The 20,515-nt window shown below is 44.4% G+C and overlaps 1 protein-coding gene and 2 long non-coding RNA genes across 4 annotated transcripts in view; 2 read left to right on the top strand and 1 right to left on the bottom strand.

Moving 5' to 3' along the window:
* FRYL (FRY like transcription coactivator) overlaps window positions 1-8,469 on the bottom strand; it is a 141,172-nt gene extending 132,703 nt beyond the window's left edge. For both annotated transcript variants that reach the window (XM_081875558.1, XM_081875559.1), the window contains exon 1: window positions 8,228-8,469. The gene's annotated coding sequence lies outside the window, so the exon portion shown is untranslated. The remainder of the gene's footprint in view (window positions 1-8,227) is intronic.
* LOC309349732 lies at window positions 146-7,037 on the top strand. Its single transcript, XR_014160145.1, has 3 exons — window positions 146-301; window positions 2,280-2,534; window positions 6,063-7,037. It is a non-coding gene; the product is annotated as an uncharacterized lncRNA (long non-coding RNA).
* A 1,149-nt stretch (window positions 8,470-9,618) lies between the features above and the next one.
* On the top strand, window positions 9,619-13,047 carry LOC309349694. The gene is made up of 2 exons (XR_014160094.1): window positions 9,619-10,596; window positions 11,652-13,047. It is a non-coding gene; the product is annotated as an uncharacterized lncRNA (long non-coding RNA).
* The last annotated feature ends 7,468 nt before the right edge of the window (window positions 13,048-20,515 follow it).

The raw sequence follows: 20,515 nt of genomic DNA, 5'->3' as shown, positions 1-20,515 counted from the left end.
GTTTCTCCATGCCAACCATGCCTCTACTGTGACATATCTGAGATGTATTGAAGGAAATATATTATGGGGAAAGGGGGAAAGTCTTAAAAGTTCATGCAACTCCATGCTCAGGGTTTTTCCTCTTTGGTGTTGCTGCAACAAATAAAGATCCGGTCTACTGTCTGCCGATTTGTAACTTGGCTGGAGACTCCTTTTGCTGACCAGAGGGACCCGCAGGAAGTGGCAGCCTGACAAGCTGGGGAGTGGAATTTTTTCCTGATTAGAAGAAAATTGTACTGAGTTCATTGGGTCTTACTACTAAGTAAGGGTGTGCAGCGCTATAGTGTTTTATGTAAGCCAGGCATGTCCAAAGTCCATTTCGGGGGCCTAATCCAGCCCGCTGGTCGGTACAATCCAGCCCCAGTGGGAGTTTATTTCCTGGGGTTAAATTGTAAAAAAGCTCAACAACTTGGGGGGGGGATCATGAAAAAGCTCAACAACTTCAATTTTTAAAAAAGCCCTCCACTTCATCAAATCTGGCCCTCTTTGAAAAAAGTCTGGACACCACTGATCTAGGCAGTCAGGCCTCCTCCAGATGACAAGACCTTTTTGCACCAGGTTAGTGAGGATCACTTGCTTCTTAAAATTCTCCCATATATACACAATTCCCTGTGCTCCTTTTGGACTGTATCTGTATCAAATAACTGGGGTCAAATAAGAGTTGTTTACATTTTATAAAACATGGAAGATGGATCTCCCTTGGAAGGTTCTGTACTCTCCTACCTTGGAGGTTTCCAAGCAGAGATTGGGTGGCCATCTGTCATGGATGTTTTAGCTGAGTTTCCTACATTGCAGGGGGTTGCACTAAAAGATGACCCTTCCAGCTCTGTGATTCTATGATTACATGTTTTTCTGCTTCAACAATATTTCACTATGTTCCTATGACTTTATGTAATTGCATTTTGTATAAATTATAAAAATTATAAATAAAACATGTTCTAGGTAAAAAGGTAAAGAACTCCTGAACGGTTAAGTCCAGACAAATAATAATAATATTATTTTTTACTAATAATTTATTATTTATATGCTACCCATCTGGCCAGGCCTCCCCAGCCACTCTGGGCGGATTCCAACAGAATATTAAAAACATGATAAAACATCAAACACTAAAAACTTCCCTCAACAGGGTTGCCTTCAGATGTCTTCTAAAAGTCAGATAGTTGTTTATTTCCTTGACATCTGATGGGAGCGAGTTCCACAGGGCATGTGCCACTACCAAGAAGGCCCTCTGCCTGGTTTCCTGTAACCTCACTTCTCACTTGGAGGGAACTGCCATAAGGCCGTCAGAGCTGGACTCCAGTGTCTAGGCTGAATGGTGGGGGTGGAGACGCTCCTTCGTGTATAATGGGCCAAGGCGGTTTAGGGTTTTAAAGGTCAGCACCAACACTTTGAATTGTGCTCTGAAATGTACTGGCAGCCAATGTAGGTCTTCCAGAACTGGCGTTATATGGTCTCAGCAGCCATTCCCAGGCACCAGTCCAGTTGCTGCATTTTGGATTAATTATAGGTTCCGGGTCACCTTCAAAGGTAGCCCCACGTAGAACTCATTGCAGTAGTCCAAGCAGGAGATAACCAGAGCATGCACCACTCTGGCGAGGCAGTCCACGGGCAGGTAGGGTCTCAGCCTGTGTACCAGATGGAGCTGGTAGACAGCTGCCCTAGACACAGAATTGATCTGCACCTCCATGGACAGCTGTGAGTCCAAATGACTCCCAGGCTGCGCACCTGCTCCTTCAGGGGCACAGTTACCCCATTCAGGACCAGGGAGTCCTCCACACCCACCCGCCCCCTGTACCCCAAGAACAGTACTTCTGTCTTGTCAGGATTCAACCTCAATCTGTTAGCCGACATCCATCCTCCAACCACCTGCAGACACTCACACAGGACCTTCACTGGTTCCGATTTGAAAGAGAGGTAGAGCTGGGTATCATCCGCATACTGATGAACACGCAGCCCAAACCCCCTGATGATCTCTCCCAGAGGCTTATGGATGTTAAAAAGCATGGGGGAGAGGATGGAACCCTGAGGCACCCCACAAATGAGAACCCAGGGGTCCGAACACTCATCTCCCCACACCACTTTCTGGACACAGCCCAGGAGGAAGGAGCAGAACCACTGTATAACAGTGCCCCCAGCTCCCAGCCCCTCTAGACGATCCAGAAGGATGCCATGGTTGATTGTATCAAAGGCTGCTGAGAGATCCAGCGGAACTAGGAAACAGCTTTCGCCTTTGTCCCTAGCCCACCAGAGATCATCGACCAGCGCAACCAAGGAGTTTCAGTTCAATGATGATGCCTGAATCCCAGCTGGAAAGGATCCAAATGTGACTATGGGGTGCAGCGTTCATCTCGCTTTTCAGGCCGAGGAAGGCGGTGTTTGTCCACAGACAGCTTCCCAGGACACATGGCCAGAATGACTAAACCACTTCTGGCACATGGAGGACGGTGACAGAAGCCAGAGCACACAGATATGCCATTTACCTTCCCACCCCAGAGGTACCTATTTATCTACTTGCATGGGTGTGCTTTTGAACTGCTTGGTTCTATTTATAAGCATGTTCTGTTTACAAACAAAACATTTTAAAAGCTACCTTTCTACTGGTAGGACGGGGTGCGGGGCAACAGGAAGGAAACAAAGAAAAACACTGTACTATTGAGACTAACACAGAATTGGGAGCATTCAAAGTGTTGTGAATAGAAAAACCACCATCCCCACCCTGACATTTTCCCTTCTGAGAACATTCTCACAGGTTAAGCATATGACAAGCTGACTGTAAGGACTGCTCGCTCAAGATAGTCACTACCAACTATGCCAAAAGGCAGAGAACAATGTGGGCAGAAGGAAATCACAAATAAACCATGAAAATCACATAGCAGACTACATATAGGGCTTACATGCAACGTACACTGTAGGGGTTCATATATAACAACTATGGTAACCAGTTGTAACATACCCATCAATAGCCTAACATTTTCACTACTATATCCATCCAGTTTATGAAGTTTATACTGAAACCTTTGGGGAACTCATTGGGGCCCAATGCAATTCTAGACACTCCTGGAACAAACAAACAAAAATCTCGAAACCGTTTCAACCTCATCACTAGTCCAGCTTTAGTCATACTAGTGGGCAAGCTCCTTTATGGGAAAGAGGAAGCTTGTCCTTGTTAACTTGTCCTAGACCTCTCATCACCTCTTGCTGCCATACTCTAGTGGTTCTGATCCTATCTGACAAAACAATTCTAGATGGTTGGGAGAACTACTGTGGCACCTCAGGGTATTTTTGCTGCAAGTGTCAGAGTGATCCACTTAGGTTCTTCATGATATTTATTATTTGCCCTCTAATTGTTACATGAAACTGTGTAATAACTCATTTGCAGGTTTTGAATGAATGTGAAGTTTCATCACAATGCAGCAGCTCAAATTCCAACTTTCCATCAACTTCAGATGTGACAATAGCTCTGTCTACAAGCCACATTAAATCATAGTTAATATTAACTATGGTTTAAACTTAAACAAGCAGCATGTGCATGCTGCTGTAACACCTCCATTTCACTCCTCTCCCACTCATGGCCACGCTGTGCTGATACTTTTGAGCAGCATCCAGAAGCACTAACCTATGGTTACTCTGACATGTAAACCAGGTCTGTAGGTGTTCAGTAAAATAATGACTGGATCAAGAGAAACTACCTGAAACTTAGGCTATACAAGACTGTTTTTGGCAGGTGATAGAATGAACTATGAAGATTATGTATTCTGGGTGGATTTGCACTGTCCCAGGCCCAATTCCTTTACCTGTCATGGCTTTTAGATTTTAAATCTATTTAAGTTTATTTCTAAAGTTTACAATTACAGTGGTACCTTGAAAGTTGAACGGAATCCATTCCGGAATTCTGTTTGACTTCCAAAACTTTCGGAAACCAAGGCATGGCTCCTGCAGCCAATCAGAAGCCGCGGAAGTCACGTCAGATGTTTGGATTCCAAAGAATGTTTGCAAACCAGAACACTCCTTTCCAGGCTTGCGGCATTCAAGAGTCAAAACGTTTGACTCACAAGGCGTTTGGGATCCAAGGTACAACTGTAGACTACTGGCTTGAAATCAGAAGACCATAGAAAAGGGTTGTTATATGCATTGGATGTGTTTTTACATGCATTCTTTCATTTAAACCTTATTAACAATGTACTATCATCTTTTAAATAATAAATAATAAATAATAACAATAATAATAACAACAACAACAACAACAACAACAACAACAACAATTTTATTATTTATACCCCGCCCATCTGGCTGAGTTTCCCCAGACATTCTGGGTAGCTTACAGCATATATAAAAAATAGTAAAACATCAGACATAAAAAAAATCCCTGATACAGGGCTACCTTCAGGTGTCTTCTGAAAGTTGGATAGTTGTTTATTTCCTTGACATCTGATGGGAGTGCATTCCACAGGGCGGGTGCCACTACTGAGAAGGCCCTGTACCTGGTTCCCTGTAACCTCACAATGAGGGAACCGCCAGAAGCTGAACCTCAGTATCTGGGCTTAACAATTGGGGAGGGCGGGGAGACACTCCTTCAGGCTGAAGCCATTTAGGGCTTTAATGACTCAAAAATTCTTTAAAATAATTGGTCTAAACAAGGCTTCTTTTCTCCCTCTTCTCAATGGCCTTAATTTAACAGAAGAGGAAGAAAATTATATTAAAGCAACTACATATCTATATCAGATGACATTAGAGAAGAGCAATTTGTAGTTTTTATCTCCAGTAGTTTCTTCCCCATCTCCACATACCCTGCATCCAAAAACAACAACAGCAGGAGAATATAAGTATCTCTGCAGTTTTCCAACACTTGGTGTTCTCTAACCATCTATGGAGATTCTGAAGTTTTTCTACATAAACCTATGTAAGTTACAATAGTAGTGAAGTATTGCAATATAGTAGCATACTTGGGGAAAGGGAAGTCCACCAGAGTACAAACCAGGTTGTGCTTACTGTAGCGCTTATTGTCTGGATACTTTGTTTCAGATGTGTTTGTTTACAAGTACAGAAGTAACAAATAACATGGATTATTCCTGTGCCATTTGCCACTGCTTGTAGTACAAAATGCTCAGCGTTAAATAGTGTATTATTGGGTAATAACTCTTCCTGTTTCAATAGTTCATCTGCAGTATCTCACAGACAAATTAACTTTCTTCAACCTCTGAGGCCATGTGTCACTTCCTTCTGAACTTTTGATCAGAGCCCTGGCAGTCCCAGCAAACTGAGCAAAGCAAAGGGGGCAGGAGAAGGGCTTAAGCGCTCCAACACAAACATGTGAAGCTTGCAAAATACAAGGGGAGGAAAAGAAAATGTGCTACTTATGTGACCTGAAGACAATGGGCATCAGTACAAAAAGTTTGCATCTGGAATGTGTAATTTGTATTCCCAAGATGAGGGAGCTTTACAATAGATCCTAGAAAAAACAAAAATCAGCAGTCTCAAGAAAACACTTGCTTTTCTAGCCAAACTTCAACTCCTTTGATCTATGTTTATCTAACTATGTAACATGTATTATTTGAAGATCACATAAGAACGCCCAAAAGAACTTCTGACACAAATACCAACATATTGCTTGCTATTCCTATTTGTGTACAAGTTGTATTAAGATCAAGAAACTAGCCCCCACTGTCCACTACACAGCCATGTCACAGCCATGAGATCAGGGATTAGTTAATTCCAATTCAAAACAAGCTTCTCAAGACCATATTTGGAAATCTTCAAACATCCCTAAAGGTGCCTTACATTTCATTTAACTGTCATGAAGCTTGCTAGCACAACAGAATGTTTCTTTTCCAGGAACCCACTGAGAAAGCAGCAATGCTCCACCATGGCAGATCCTGGAGCCAGTTTTCATTTTATATGGGCAAAGGGTAGCTTGGGTTTCAGAGGGAAAATTCTCCCTGCACTACCTGGGGCACCGGGGAATGAACCAAAGGCATCTTGTGCTGGCATAGGCATATGCTCACACTCTGCACCCTTCCTTTCAGCAACAGTGACCTGCCTGCCACCTGTCACCCCCTTGGGCTTCACACCCACTAGCAAGCCCAAGTCTAACTCCCACAGCTATCATGTAGTGGGGTTGTCATATAAGATGTAACGGAGGTGCTGTTTGTAAAGTAGAAAAAGCGGCCAGCTGGAAGAATGGTTTAACAGCAAGTGAAGGATGTCAACTGGACTCAGTCTAAGTAAGAAACGATGAGGCTATGCAAGGAAATAATGATCATATGCTTGGAACCAGAGCAGGAAACCTGATTTTAAGAAATTGCATTAAATTAATTCAATTGGTTTGATTTGTAATAATTTGGAAAATTAATTTTTAAAATTTGGAAAAAAAAGTAGTACAGTTGTTGTAAGTCTGGATTTTCCTGGATACCTTCAGAATACTGCAGTCGGCAGCAGTCTGGGCAGAAATCCGCAAAAAATCTGACTGCCCATGTCGGCAGTGCCGCTTCCCCACAAAAATAGCTCAAAAACAGCATTTATTTATTTTTAGCGATTTTTCAAAAAACAAACCAAAAACACCACACCTCAACAGCTTTGGGCAAAATGAAAGAAAGCTCAACAACTTCCCACCTCCAGCTTTTCTGTCCAGATTGTCACTGTGTGAACTATGGCAACCCTATTACATAGCCTCCTTTGAGGCACCAAAGGGGAGCAGCTGGGCTCAGGTGTTGAACTCCGCATGGGCAAACAGAGAGCCGAAGAGTGGTTACACCCACATCCTTAGGCACAAACCAACCCCTCTGCAGCGCCACAAACCCAACCCAGTGGTAACCCAGTGGTGTAACGTTGGAAAGTGTCAATCACTTCTTCTACCTAGGCAGTTATCTTTCCACAAGGGCCGACACTGATGCCGAAATCTAGCATTGCCTGAGCTCTACAAGTGCAGCTTTCTCCTGACTGAAGCACAGAGTGTTTGAGGATATTCGCAGGGAAACCAAAATGTATGTTCACAAAGCTACTGTACTACCAACCTTACTGTACGCTTGTGAAACGTGGACCACATATAAACACCATCTCCAACTCCTCAAAAGATTCCATCAACAGTGTCTCCAAAAAACTCTACACTCACTTGCGAAGACAGGCAAACTAATGCCAGCGTACTGGAAGAAGCAAAGATCCCCAGTGTTGAAGCGATGATTCTTCTACATCAACTGCGTTGGACTGGTCGTCATGTGCAGATGCCTGATGATCATCTTCCAAAACAACTACTGTACTCTATTCCGAACTTAAAAATGGAAACGTGCTAAGAGGAAGGCACGCTTGGCAAACCCTCACCGTGATCAACTCCTGCCCAGAAACCTATGTCGCCACTGTGGAAGGACGTGTGGATCCAGAATTGGCCTCCACGGTCACTTACGGACTCGCTGTTAAGACCGTGTTCGTGGAAGACAATCGGCTACGAGAGATCGCCAAAGAAGACACCCACATCCTCCGGTTTACAGGGGTTTTTTTTTGCCTGCGAGCGCGTCTCTCTTTCTCTCTCTGCGTCTTGAAGGAAGCAGGGCTAGAAGCGCCCCGCCGAGCGACAGTTACGAGAAAGTTGGCTGCGTGGGTGCCTCCCTCGCGGGAGGGGAAGGGAGGAAGAAAGAAAAAGAAAGAAAGAAAGAAAGAAAGAAAGAAAGAAAGAAAGAAAGAAAGGCGCTCCCCCCCGGGCAGGCAGGCAGGCAGGCGACTCCCGAAGCCTGGCTGCGGTCGACCCCCCTTCCCCCGGGCCCAGCCTCCCCGCTCTCCTCCGAGCAGCTGCGCGTTCTCCTCCGCGAAACGCCCGGCGAACCCGCTACCTGCGCTGCGAAAGAAAGGGCGGGAGATCGAGAATCCGCGGTTCCCCTTCTTCCTCGGTTTCCCGCGGGTGGGTGGGAGGAGGAGAACCGCCGCTAAGAACGCGCGCGCGCACACGCACACACGCCCCTCGGCTATAAACAAAAGCGCCTCGCAGCAGCAGCAGCAGCAGCCTGAGGGAAAGAAGCCGTTGCTCTCTCGCGCGCGCGCCCGGCCTCGTTTCCAGAGAGGGTCTCGCGGCGGCGGCGGCGGCGGCGGCGGCGGCTCCGTTTCCGTTGGGACCGGGAAACCGCCGCCGCCGCCGCCACAGAACCCCTCGCGAATGGCGCTCAAACCACAATCTCTCTCTCGGCTCCTCAGGTTTCCATACCTGCTTAGTGGTGGCGACGCTCCTGAGGCGCTTTCTCCTCGCCCCGGTTGGCGGAGGTTTCAGAAGCAGCCCGGACGTTTTCGCCGCAGCCGCCGCCGCCCCGAAGCAGCTCTACTTCATCCCGTCGGCGACCATCCCCGCCCTCCCGTCACGGCGACGCCTGGCCCGCCCGCTCCGCCCTCCGCGCGGCCGCTTTGAAAAGGATTCCGCGCGACAGGGGCCGCTCAGAACGGCTCCAATCGCCGCCGCCTTTATTATCCCGACTCTTCTCTCTCTCTCTCTCTCTCGATAACTCGCAAAGCCCAGCTCCTTCTTTCTCCCCGCCCTCACGCCACCCTCATTGGCACGTTCCTCTCAAACAGGAACAGGCATCCCGGCGGCTCGTTGGCCGGGCGAAGCGTCGCTCTCCCGTGCCCGCCTCCCGCCTTCATCCTCAGTGGCTACCTCGGCGGTAAGGCCCCGGCTCTGAGCCTATGCGCCAAGGCGGGCGACCTGTCCGGCCAATCGGCACGCCGAGGTGGTCAAAGCTCCGCCCTCCCCACACGCTTATTGGTGCGAAGAAGTCGCTTCCTCTCTCTGGGAGTGGTCAAGGTGGACATCAATCTTGGTTCTGTCCTCGGGAGCCCCGAGAGGGCTGAGAAAGACCGCCCAGCTGTTCAACGTTGATGCGGAGAATTCAGGGGGGTTTTGGGCCCTTTAAATCTCCCCTCGTGGGGTTTTTCCTCGTGGGCCAAATCTCTGTTCCATTTTAAATGCGAAAGGTGGCGCTGTTCCTTCAGGGAGTTTAAAATGCTTTAAATTTCACATAATTTAGATTTAGGGATTTATATCCCACTTGTTGATTGTGCCCTGGACCCGTCTGCACATACACTCTGCTTTTCTCTTGCAGCTGAGCAACATTGGTTTTTTGCGTGTACCGCTTGATGCAAGTTGCTTGCAGACAGGAGCTTAACATTTAAAACTATTCATTTAAATATTGCTACGCTGCACTCTCATTAAAACACACACACACACAAGACCATGTATTATTATTTTTAAAAATAATAGTACAATAGCATCAGTAAATATTGGTTGGTATAAATAAATATCAGTCTGTCACTTTTAGGACTATGATCCCATGTGCAGAAAATGTCCATGCATGAGGAACACAAATCCTATAATCCATCTAGAAACAGCCACAAAGGCTAATCTGTACCCCACCTATTATTTCTGCCTGTTCGTCTCATGCTTTTCCAGAGCTGAGGTTATTCTGCTGTCCGTGTACTGGTGATTGTGGTGTGCTGTAGCATGCTAGGAGTGACTTAAGCCTGGAAAAAAAAAAAAAGTTTTTCTACTTTCCCATTTCAACTTTTCCTTCATAATTGTTGGTGGATGTGCTTTCGGACCTGCAAGTTATCCACCATTTTCATTACTGGTCTTCCATTCCTCTGCCTTTGGCAAGTGGGAAGACAAACCATTTAAAATACTTTTGGGTGTGTCATTGGGCAGCTGTGAAGTTCTGCAGAGTATCAAAAAATGCTGCCTGAATTACATTGGGGAAGGTAGCGGAAGTTCCCATTGCTGAAGGGAAAGTAGATTCAAGTCCACCATACAGCTTCAGGCTGTAATTCTGCTGGAGAAGGCCTCAATTGGAGTGGCGACAGTTAAGTGTAGACCCAATATCAGTGGTTCACATTCTGGAATTCACTGGAAAATGTGCAATGGTAGCTCATTGTGTGGGTGGGGAATTTTCTTACATGTATGGTGATGTTTTGCTAGATGCTGCTGATTGTCACACCCCTTCTTCCATCTGGGATGCTGCTCACCTAGTTGTGTGTAAGACTGCACACACAAAACATTTGCAACAGTTGTAACATACCTTTTCATGTGGGGTGATTTGTGTCTGCCTGCCACAGAATTGACTGATGTACTTGCCAGCAATTCAACACAGATTTCAGTCATCAGTCTTACTTTCTCTTCCCAAGTTTCAGGCATTCAGTTCCAAGATGGCGGCGCGTTCATACGCTGCGGCTCTGAGCTCCCAATACCTCACCTACTCACGCACAAAACTGGTAAACATCGGGCTCACAAGAAAAATAGAGATAACTAGAGAGTTTCAAAGGTCCCACTGTATACCAAACTGCATAGTAAGGCCTCCAGGATCTCTATGGATTGTCGACGGGAGGGGGAAGTGCTGAAAGAAGCGAAAGAGAAAATAGCGAAAGCAAAAACGTGGTTGCAGAACTGGTCTGTTAACCCGGCTTCGAAAAAGACCCACCAGACCAGCACTGCCAAGCGTCTTCCTGGCCAAAATCACATCTCTCGTCCACAAAATTGACGAATTACAGTTGCTGATGGCAGCAAACAAGCTTCTTCGTGAGAGCTGTGTGGTAATTATTACAGAAACTTGGCTACATTCAGCAGTACCGGATGTGGCAGTTGAGCTGATAAATCGAATAATTTATCACTCTGATAGAAACAGTGATTCTGGTAAAGCTAGGGGTGGAGGAGTTTGTATTTACATACACAATGGTTGGTGTGTTAACAACAAAGTAGCTTACACATATTGCTCCCCAGATCTAGAATTGATGGCAGTTACATGTCGGCCATTTTATTTGCCTAGAGAAGTAACTGTCATAATTATTATAGCTGTTTATATCCCATCCGATGCTAATGTCAGTGCTGCAGGGTGTCACCTTCATTATTATTTTTTAGTAGCCATCAGATGTGCAGACATTAGCTCAAATGTTTGTACAATTTGATTGCAATTTTTTCCCAAAGTTGTTAATGCTTCAGGGATCCGGTGGGAGATGACTGCATGGTGTCTCAACACATCAACACGGTGCAGAGAAATTGTGCAGCAAACTTGCAGAACCAGTTTTCTCTGAGCTCATTTTTGGATAGGAATTGTTCTTTTGCACAGACGACAGTGAGCAGGTTTCAAAAGTGGCTCCGTTACTGTACTCAAATAATTGTTTGTTTGTAGCCCAAATAACTAGAGAGTAATCATTACAGTGTAGTGCAATTATACATGTCTTTTCAGAAGCAAGCCCAGTTGACTTTAGTGGGACTTAGAGTAAATAATGTTGAGCTTGATTTGAATGTATGGTGTTCAAATCAAATAACAAAGTACAGTGGTACCTCGGGTTAAGAACTTAATTCGTTCTGGAGGTCCATTCTTAACCTGAAACTGTTCTTAACCTGAGGTACCACTTTAGCTAATGGTGCCTCGCGCTGCCACCACACAATTTCTATTCTCATCCTGAAGCAAAGTTCTTAACCTGAAGCACTATTTCTGGGTTAGTGGAGTCTGTAACCTGAAGTGTCTGTAACCCGAGGTACCACTATAGTAAGTAATAATTCAAATGACCGGTTTTGCTCTGAGAACTTATGCATCAAAACTTAAGAGTACCCAACATTCATTATTTGGTGTTAAATTTTTTAGAAATCAGGATCTACGTGGATCTCTTATTGGTGTTCGGAGTTAACATGCTCACAGAAGCTAAACAGAACATTGGATCCCTGTTGGAGGAGTATACCTGGAGGTTGGTATAAGTGAGGTTAGGAAAATAAGAAAGCTATATTTATTGATGGAATTACATGCTCGAAAGGAAATATCCTTGTTCTAACTAAGGTGCAGGTGGCAAAAACCCCCACAAAAAAACATGCAAGAGACTCAAGGTGGTTCATTGCAGGGCCATTTCTAAGAATGGGGCTCACATTTTTGGAGAACGGGTGGTCTGAGGGTGAGATGTATCTCTTGTGCATGTGGTCCTATGATATAGCGGTTAGCATTCTGGACTCTGAATCCAGCGATCTGAGTTCAAATCAAGGTAGAACCCAAAATTTTAATTTCGAGAGCCAGTGTGGTGTAGTGGTTAGAGTGTTGGACTAGGACCTGGGAGGTCATGGTTCAGATCCCTGCTCAGCTATTAAACTCACTGGGTGACCTTGAGCCAGTCACTGTCTCGGAGCCTAACTGTCAGGTTCCCAGCTTGATAACACAGTAAGTGTAGATAATGAAAAAGGAGGATTTATTGCAGAAACAAACAGATAGCTCCGGACGGCTCTAACGAAGCCTCCGGCGCCATTACTCAAGATGACCCTTCTGAAGAGTTCTTCCAGCATCTCCAACAGATATTGAACTTACGTCTCTGGTGTTTCTTGTTTTGCTTCTGATCTAACAACACCCCCATTCACCGACTCTATGGACTTATTAGATCAGATCCAACCTCTTCCAGGTCTAAGAGGGGTTTGTTTGCGTCTGATTGTGCTTCCATCAAGCTTTGGCTGTGTTCCAGCCTGCTCTCAGCTACTGCCTTACCATCCTGCTCATCAAGGTCAGGAAAAGCCAAAGTCTGCAACTGCTGGCTATCTCTTGCCTGACTAACATTAAAGCCTCCCTGTTATTGGCTGCTTTCTGCATTTGGCTGCAAACCCTCACTTTGAGCTGGCTCATTCCTGACACTAACCTACCCCACAGGCTTCTTGTGAGGGTGCAGTGGGGAGGAAGAGAACCATGTATGCCACATTCATCTCTTTGGGAGAAAGGTGGGATATAAATGCAATTAAATAAACAAATGTTGAGAAAGTTTGTCAGCAACATGCCTGTGCTCCAGATTGGCCAGTTCCTTCCATTTCTGGGCAAGGAGGGGGTGCTGGCACTGCATGGCGGGGTCATCAACAATGCTAAGGTGCAGCTTGCATTCCTGTGATTATGTTTAAATTGTTTCTGTTCACTTTGTTCCCCCTCTGGTCTTGAGCTAAGCACATATTGGTTGTTCTCCAAGCATCTCTCTGCCCCTGCTATAATTACAATAAAGACTGCCATATACTTCAAAGTATGGAAACATTTCCTTTCCTTAAATAAAAGCAGGGGGGTTGCTTCTTTTTCTGTGTGTTTTGCCAAGATAATGTCAAATATGCAGATATTGTCCTTTGCCAGAAATTATTCACATTGTTTCACTGAGATAAACTACTGAATTTCCCAGGCTTCAGCTGTAGGTTTGCAGGAACTTCAGGGTTTTGAGAAAAAGCTTTTGAAATATTTTTCTTATACAATTTCTCACAAGGGAACCTCACAAGTTTTGTACTTTTTCATCATGATTTGCTACCATGTGGGTGCTTTCCATGCTCTTATCAAAACTATTTATAGTATCTAGTATTATTGGAATGTACAGGGGACTGATCTTTCCAACAAATCAGTTTTCTGATTCCAAAATATCCAGATGTTCCTAGGGCTACAAAGTCCGGACCCTTAAAGTTCTTTTGATAGCTGCATAGAAGAAATAATTTCAGCATGCTGCTTTAACCCTTATAGTGCTACAGGCATCACATACAATGAAATCAGTATGGACAGTAACACCATTTACTTAAACAGATCCACTCTTGACGCAGTGCTTTCAGACTTGCAGCAGAAGACTTCCACTTAATTAAACATAACAGAAGGATCTTAGCAATGGATGCTTGTTTCACAATTAGCATGTTAAAACTATTTTGGAAATTATTGAGTCATGTTCATATCAACCAGATCTGCCTGCAGTTTTCTTTCTCATACTATTTATAGGTGCTCTGTAAAATCTGACATTGGATATTATAACTAGTTCCTTATTGCATTAGATCCAAAACTGTTTTACTATGAGAAGGAGTAGATTTGCTTGCTTTGAAAGGGACATTTATAATTTGCTGGACTTAGCCAGTCAATCCTCCCCTTCTTGATATTATTATTTTTTAAATAATTTTTTATTCCTCCCCTTCTTGATAATAATACCCAGGAGAGCAAATAAGTAGTTGGCTACACTTTTCTAAGTACCTGATACATGCCATCAAGCCTCAACAAATTAAAGCTATCCCACAATATAGGACTAGGTGCTCTGAGCATGTTAACTACATGCAATGGAGTCCAGGTTCCTACAGATGTGAGCAACTGTATTGATGTAAATTTCCAGTATCCACAAAATAGTTGATGAACAAGTCACACTGGTCCCTTTTATCATTTTGTTGGTCAGACTGGAGAAGGCCAGGGACTTCCTGTAAAAGAAATGCTCTCCTGGACAGCATTGATGACAATGCAATATTGGCAGAGAAATACTGCTTCTACATTGCCTTTACCACCATAGAATAAGCTCTAACATGAGTTATATGGCTTCCTTTGACTTTATATCTTCCATATATGTTCCAGTTTCCATGCTAGGAGAAAACTTTCCTATGATATTTAAGAATCCAGCTGGATTGATATGCCTTTATATCAATTAATCCATTAATTTATTGTGTGGAAAGTTTATTGTGTTCTGCACCATAATGTAGAATTATTTTCCTACTAGCAAACAAAATGGCATTCATGCTGGAGGAAACTTTCAAAGTCTTCACAAAATTCTGAAAGGAGAGCTTTTCAATTGCTGTGGAGGAAAACTTGGCACTTGTAAATCAGGAAAATCTGGCAGTCATAACCAGTGTACTAATTTGGTTGCCTTGTGAGTGATCTGAATCCTACTATGTGGTGTTTTGGTCTTAGAACAGCATGCCTATTGTATTCACCACAAAGGCCACAGGAGGCTGCTGCCCCCACAGTGACCAGATCAACATTTTAAAATAAAATATCTTATGGAGCAGTTAAGTGTCCCCCTTGCATTTACCCAGAGGCAGCAGCCAAAATTCAGGATGGCAAGAGGGATATATAACATAATAACATAATATTGGGTCTTTTTCACATTTTTTCATGGGTGGGGTACATTGTGGAACTCAGAATCAACACAGCTCGCTCAAAAGTGGAATGGGCTGTTGTTTTGCCAATAGTGTGACTTGGACAATGGACTAAGCTGAGCACAGAATGTACTGCTGCTGTCCTCATCGTGAACATGCCACGCCAAGGGTGGAATCCCAAGCTGGTTGTCAGTCACTTGTAGGGACAAATCCACTAATGCATTCAAGTCTTTTGCCCACAAATCAGAGTTCTACAACTTGCAGGATTAATGGACCTGCATGACTTTCGCAATCGTGCACTTTTACCAAAGCCTTGTCGCTTTCAGCTTTTGTAACTGCATGCCTTTTGCCGTTTCTATATCTTAGTTTTGTCTTGGGGAATTTGGGGAGCTATATGGGCTGGCTGCCAGACCAGAGTTGGGGTGGGGATGGGATGGGTAGGACCATAAGATGCAAGATGGGAGCAGTGAGCAGTCCTCTAGGCCACTTGGCTCAAATTGGGATGGTAGCGGTGGAGGTGAGCAGGAAAAGCAGCCAGGTTGGCAGCAGTTCTTGCTCCAGGCACTTTCATCAATGGCTAGGGCAACTGTAGAAGGAGCTGGGTAATCTTCAGGGCTGTTTCCATGTCCTGTGCCATCTAGCCTCCCCTTGGCTGGTGGCCTAGCAGCAGCACAGTGGGTACCAGCTTCAGCCAGTGATGCTGAGTTCTTGTGCATTTCTCTGTGCTATCTGCTGTCTACTTTTTTCTTCATCTGCTATAAGCTGTCTTTCCCCTGACCCACACTAATTGTAAAGTTGTGGGTGAACATATCAGACAACACAGCGATTCTTCAAACAGCTCTTGTTTCTTCACAGGCCAGAACAGAACTGAACTGAAGGGTTCAGCCAGCCTGCTTATATAGAGCTCTACTACAACGCAACTGTAACAAGTTCCTGTAACTATCCAATCACTGAACGTCACTTTCAATCCCTTATTTGCATATGTGGACCTGAGTGAAAACTATCTACAGTATCCCCCTGCTGGCCCAGGGCAAGAACTTCAGTACATAACACTAATGTTAATGGCGCTTGTGGGCTCTGCCATTGTCAGGGACTAGCTGGATACTGCAGAGGGAGCACAGGGAGTTTGGCTTGGAAGAAGGGATCAGTGATCCAGAGAAACCTGGGACAGCTGGGAGATGAGAGCCAGTGGCAGGAGAAGCTGCAGGATTGGAGTGAAGAACAGGTGCAGGAGGTGGGAGAGAGAGGTCAGGCAGTTGTAGAGTCAAGGGCTTCCACACCTCCTCCTCCTGCCTCCACCTCTCTTGCTCCACTGTCTCCCAGGACCAGGAGAGGATTGAAGTGGGAGGAGCAGAAACCAGTTACATGCAGGTGTAGTTTTTGCCTGCTTGCGCGCAGGTCAGATGGGGAATCTGAGATTTGGGATGGAGCCTCCCCGTTGAGGCAACTGCCTCATCGGGTGCACACCTAGACATAGCCAAGAGACATAGGGCTGACAGACATGCCTTCTTCGAACTTGTAGGTGTATTCTTGACAATAAATAATTCCTCACTGGACCTTCTTGCCTGACCGAGCTGCAACAGCCATGTATGTACCTGTTGGCTTGCGTAAGTAATCTGATGGTATTCTTCATCTATACAATGAGTAAATATATTCTAGGGTGTATGTGACTCTGATCCACATAGGTGGCATGATCTGTAGTCAGTAGATTGTCTCATTTCCTTGACCTACCTCATCTGCATGCTATCTGAAATGTACTCGGAGTCCTGTAGTGATTTCATGCTCTTTATTGCAGCTTGGAAAACAGTGATTGAATTGCCCCCCAAACCTCAAGCTTTTATGTACATTATTTACACGACGAGTCCTGCCTGATTGGCTGATTCTGCTTCCCTCCTGGATCCTGATTGGTCTTTTTCTGCAGGCCAATCAGTTGTTGTATTCTACAATCCTACCAGCCTAATAGGCTGATTAACTTCTTCCTGGAGCCTGATTGGTCTTCTCCTGCAAGCGAATCAGTTGTTGCATTCTACGAACCGGCTTGCCTAGTGTTCTAGGATCCAAGGTTAGTACATAACAATATCAAACCTGTGGAAGTTTGTGTCCAGCCTTCACAAGTCTCAGCCACAAGATGGTTAGGTTATTGGACTAGGGAGAACTGGCTTCTAGTCTCAAGTGGGCAAGAAGCGTGTGCACAGGCAAAACTAGTGTTTCAGGAATCCGTGATAAAAGAGCTTTAGTGAAAAATCAGAGGGGTCAACAACTGGTGTGTAGTCAGGTTGTTTCCTATAAAGTTGACCCCATCTAGATTGCAAATTTGCCAGTCCTAGCCCTCTGAAACTCTGCCTGATCCTGTTCTGACTCCTTTAATGTGTCCTATGTTGAACGAGCTAGTGTGCTGCAGTTTCTAGCTGCTTTCAGTTGGAATAATAATAATAATTGCTTCATGATACATGAGCTCCACCTAACCATGCTATGATTTTCCAGATGTCTCTGCACGTACAGATCTGAATGTTAGGCCCCACTTATTACCTGTGTGAAACATGTTTATTTTGAAGTAAGCTCAGCTAAAACCACCAGAGTGTAAGAGAACCCACTGCCCAAACATTATTGCATAAAAAATAAAGTAAGTAAATGCGTTTCTCTTTTGCTATGCCTTCTAACAAGATTCAGGTAGGTAGCTGTGTTGGTCTGATGCAGTTGAAATAAATATAAAAAATAAAAAATTGTTCAGTAGCACCTTAGAGACCAACTAAGTTTGTTCTTAGTACTGTATAAGCTTTCGTGTGCATGCACACTTCTTCAGATACCATCTGCCGAAGTATCTGAAGAAGTGTACATGCACATGAAAGCTTATATCAAGAACAAACTTAGTTGGTCTCTAAGGTACTACTGGACATTTTTTTTATTTTGTATATATTTTGCCCAATTATAACTTCTCTTTCCTGTTTCTCTAGCAAATCATGTAATCTGAATATAGAATATAGAAAACATGCTTTGAATTCTTCATGTTGGATATTTCATTTTGAACTGAGAAGAAAAACAAGCATCAAATGTCCAACAATGCAGTCCTCTACGTATCTAGCCAAAGTAAATCTCATTAAGTTCATTAAGGCCGATGACGGCTGCTCCACTGACGCTACTTTGCTCAAGCCCTTTCTTGTCTCACACACATTTTATACTTCCTTGAATTTAGAGGCATTTCTGTCATTCTCCTGCTCTCTGGCCATTCTGCTCTCTGTACCACTCAGCCAATCTTAATACAAAAGTATAGCTCTGGCCATGAAGTGCTTCCCATGTGGTTTAAGCAAGAAAAAAACATGTGAATGATTGGGCTGCTGGAAAGTCAGCCCTGGTAGGAAAGCTCCTACTCCAGCTGTTGTTATGAGGCTTTCTAGCACACACACTGTAGCAGATATGGGAAGAGTCAGAGCTGCTTAAAAAGTAGCATTAGCCTATCAGAATACTACATTGGTTTTGAGCATAGTCAAATCTGTTTCACCAAAGGCCAGAGAAGCAACAGTGTCTCCTACTTTGCAATTTAGTTCAATATTTGTTTTGTTACCTTACAATAGAGCAAGTGAGCAAACAAAGAAACAACAGTGAGTCTCTTTCTATAATAAATATTGTTTAATTAATCATTTTGCTGCTTTTAATTGGGGAACTGGGAGGAGACATAAGTCGACAGCTTGCATATGTGTTGTAATTAACTGTGTTAACCATTTCCGTACATTTACTCCTTAAAAGCTGCAACAGCTACTGGCTGGGGCAGGTCGTTCTGGGCCACATGCAATTAGAATATGGATCTTAGTCTGGTATGATGAACTCTACACATGAACAGAGATTATTACTTCACATTTTGAGGACTGAGCAATGCATTGCAAATGTGTTCTGATGTGCCCTGGCTCAAATTAAACAATCATTTTTTTTCCCCACCCATTGGTTGGAATACTTTGTTCTTTTAATGTATGGGGAAAAGTGTTTTGTATAAGGAAGTGAAACCGATGCTGTCAGGAAATTGCACGCAAGCCAGAAGCAAGTTTTCCTCACCTCTACAAAGTTTTTGTGTGTCTAGGTTTTTTTTGGGGGGGGGCAACAGGTATGTAGGTGTAGACAATACATGAATTCAAAAATTTATTTCACATAGTCTTGGATGTAGCCAGGATTTATGTTGAGGGGGCAGGCTTCATGATAAGGGGGGGGGGGGCAGAACCTCAGTATTTTTATTGATTTATTTGATTGGTTGGCAGCTCCCCCCCCCCCCAGCTATGCTCATGGACATGTTGTGGTTTATTTCTTAGGTAAAGGTAAAGGTACCCCTGCCCGTATGGGCCAGTCTTGACAGACTCTGGGGTTGTGCGCCCATCTCACTCTAGAGGCCAGTGGCCAGCGCTGTCCGGAGACACTTCCGGGTCACGTGGCCAGCGTGACATCGCTGCTCTGGCGAGCCAGAGCTGCACACGGAAACGCCGTTTACCTTCCCGCTGGTAAGCGGTCCCTATTTATCTACTTGCACCCGGAGGTGCTTTCGAACTGCTAGGTTGGCAGGCGCTGGGACCGAGCAGCAGGAGCGCACCCCGCCGCAGGGATTCGAACCGCCGACCTTTCGATCGGCAAGTCCTAGGCGCTGAGGCTTTAACCCACAGCGCCACCTGCGTCCCTTTTTGGTTTATTTCTTAGTAAGAGGTAAAAATCATACTTATGCCTTCATACACAGAAGCACTTTGCTTGTCCACAGATGTGCAGAGGAATTATTGAGTTGGTTTTTTTTTTTTTTGAGAGACTAGGCACTCTGCACATGTGCAAGGGCACCCTTCCCTTTAAAAAGTGCTGCGGGACTCCTAATGCTGCAAAAACAGTAAGTTGTTAAAAACTGCAGCTCTACCAAGTCAAAATGTTACTCAAGTCAGCCCTGACTGGAGCACTCTCCGAGGTAACCGTGTGTAGGACTGCAACCTCAAAAATCATTTTTTTCTCTTTTGCTTCAAGCTCAAACTAAACACGTATGAGAAATATTCGGTGGTTCCCCCCTCCCCTCTGGGCCATACTTTCAGAATAAAAAATTGCTCGCAATGCCCTGATTTTTTTTACTCGTTTTTATTGGGTTTTTGTGTCTGTCACAATGCAAACGGGTACACCCATTGCCTCCACTTTAATTTCGTAGCATTTCTCACAGTTCGTTGACGGACCGATTTCCAAATACTCTGGAAAGCAAATGGACAACAAAGCTACTTTATAACACGATTGCGGGGCATCTGGCAAATGTAGAACCGTGCAGCTTATACAAAAATAGTAGGAATGATTCCCACAACATCCATATTCTGCACAGAAACAAGTATTTCAATACTATACTACACTACACTCAAATGTCTCGTTTGTTCTTGGATCCTCTCCTGCTGCCACACCCTTTGGGAGCCACAGTGTTTTGTTTTGTTTTTAATTGGGTTTTATAAACAAGAATAACGTTATACAAACAAGCATGCCAAGTTTTCTCATGTCATTTGTATATCACAAAAATAGCATAATAAATGTGGGAAAATATCTACAACATATTAAAGTATCCGCTGCCTGTCTTTCGGAGCCACGGTGTTTGGTTTTGTTAATTGGGTT

The sequence above is a fragment of the Podarcis erhardii genome (assembly GCF_964252035.2).
Source record: "Podarcis erhardii genome assembly, chromosome: 9".
In the NCBI taxonomy this organism is placed as follows: domain Eukaryota; kingdom Metazoa; phylum Chordata; class Lepidosauria; order Squamata; family Lacertidae; genus Podarcis; species Podarcis erhardii.
Note: the sequence above shows the minus strand (reverse complement) of the source record. Positions and strands in the feature narration are given on the sequence as shown.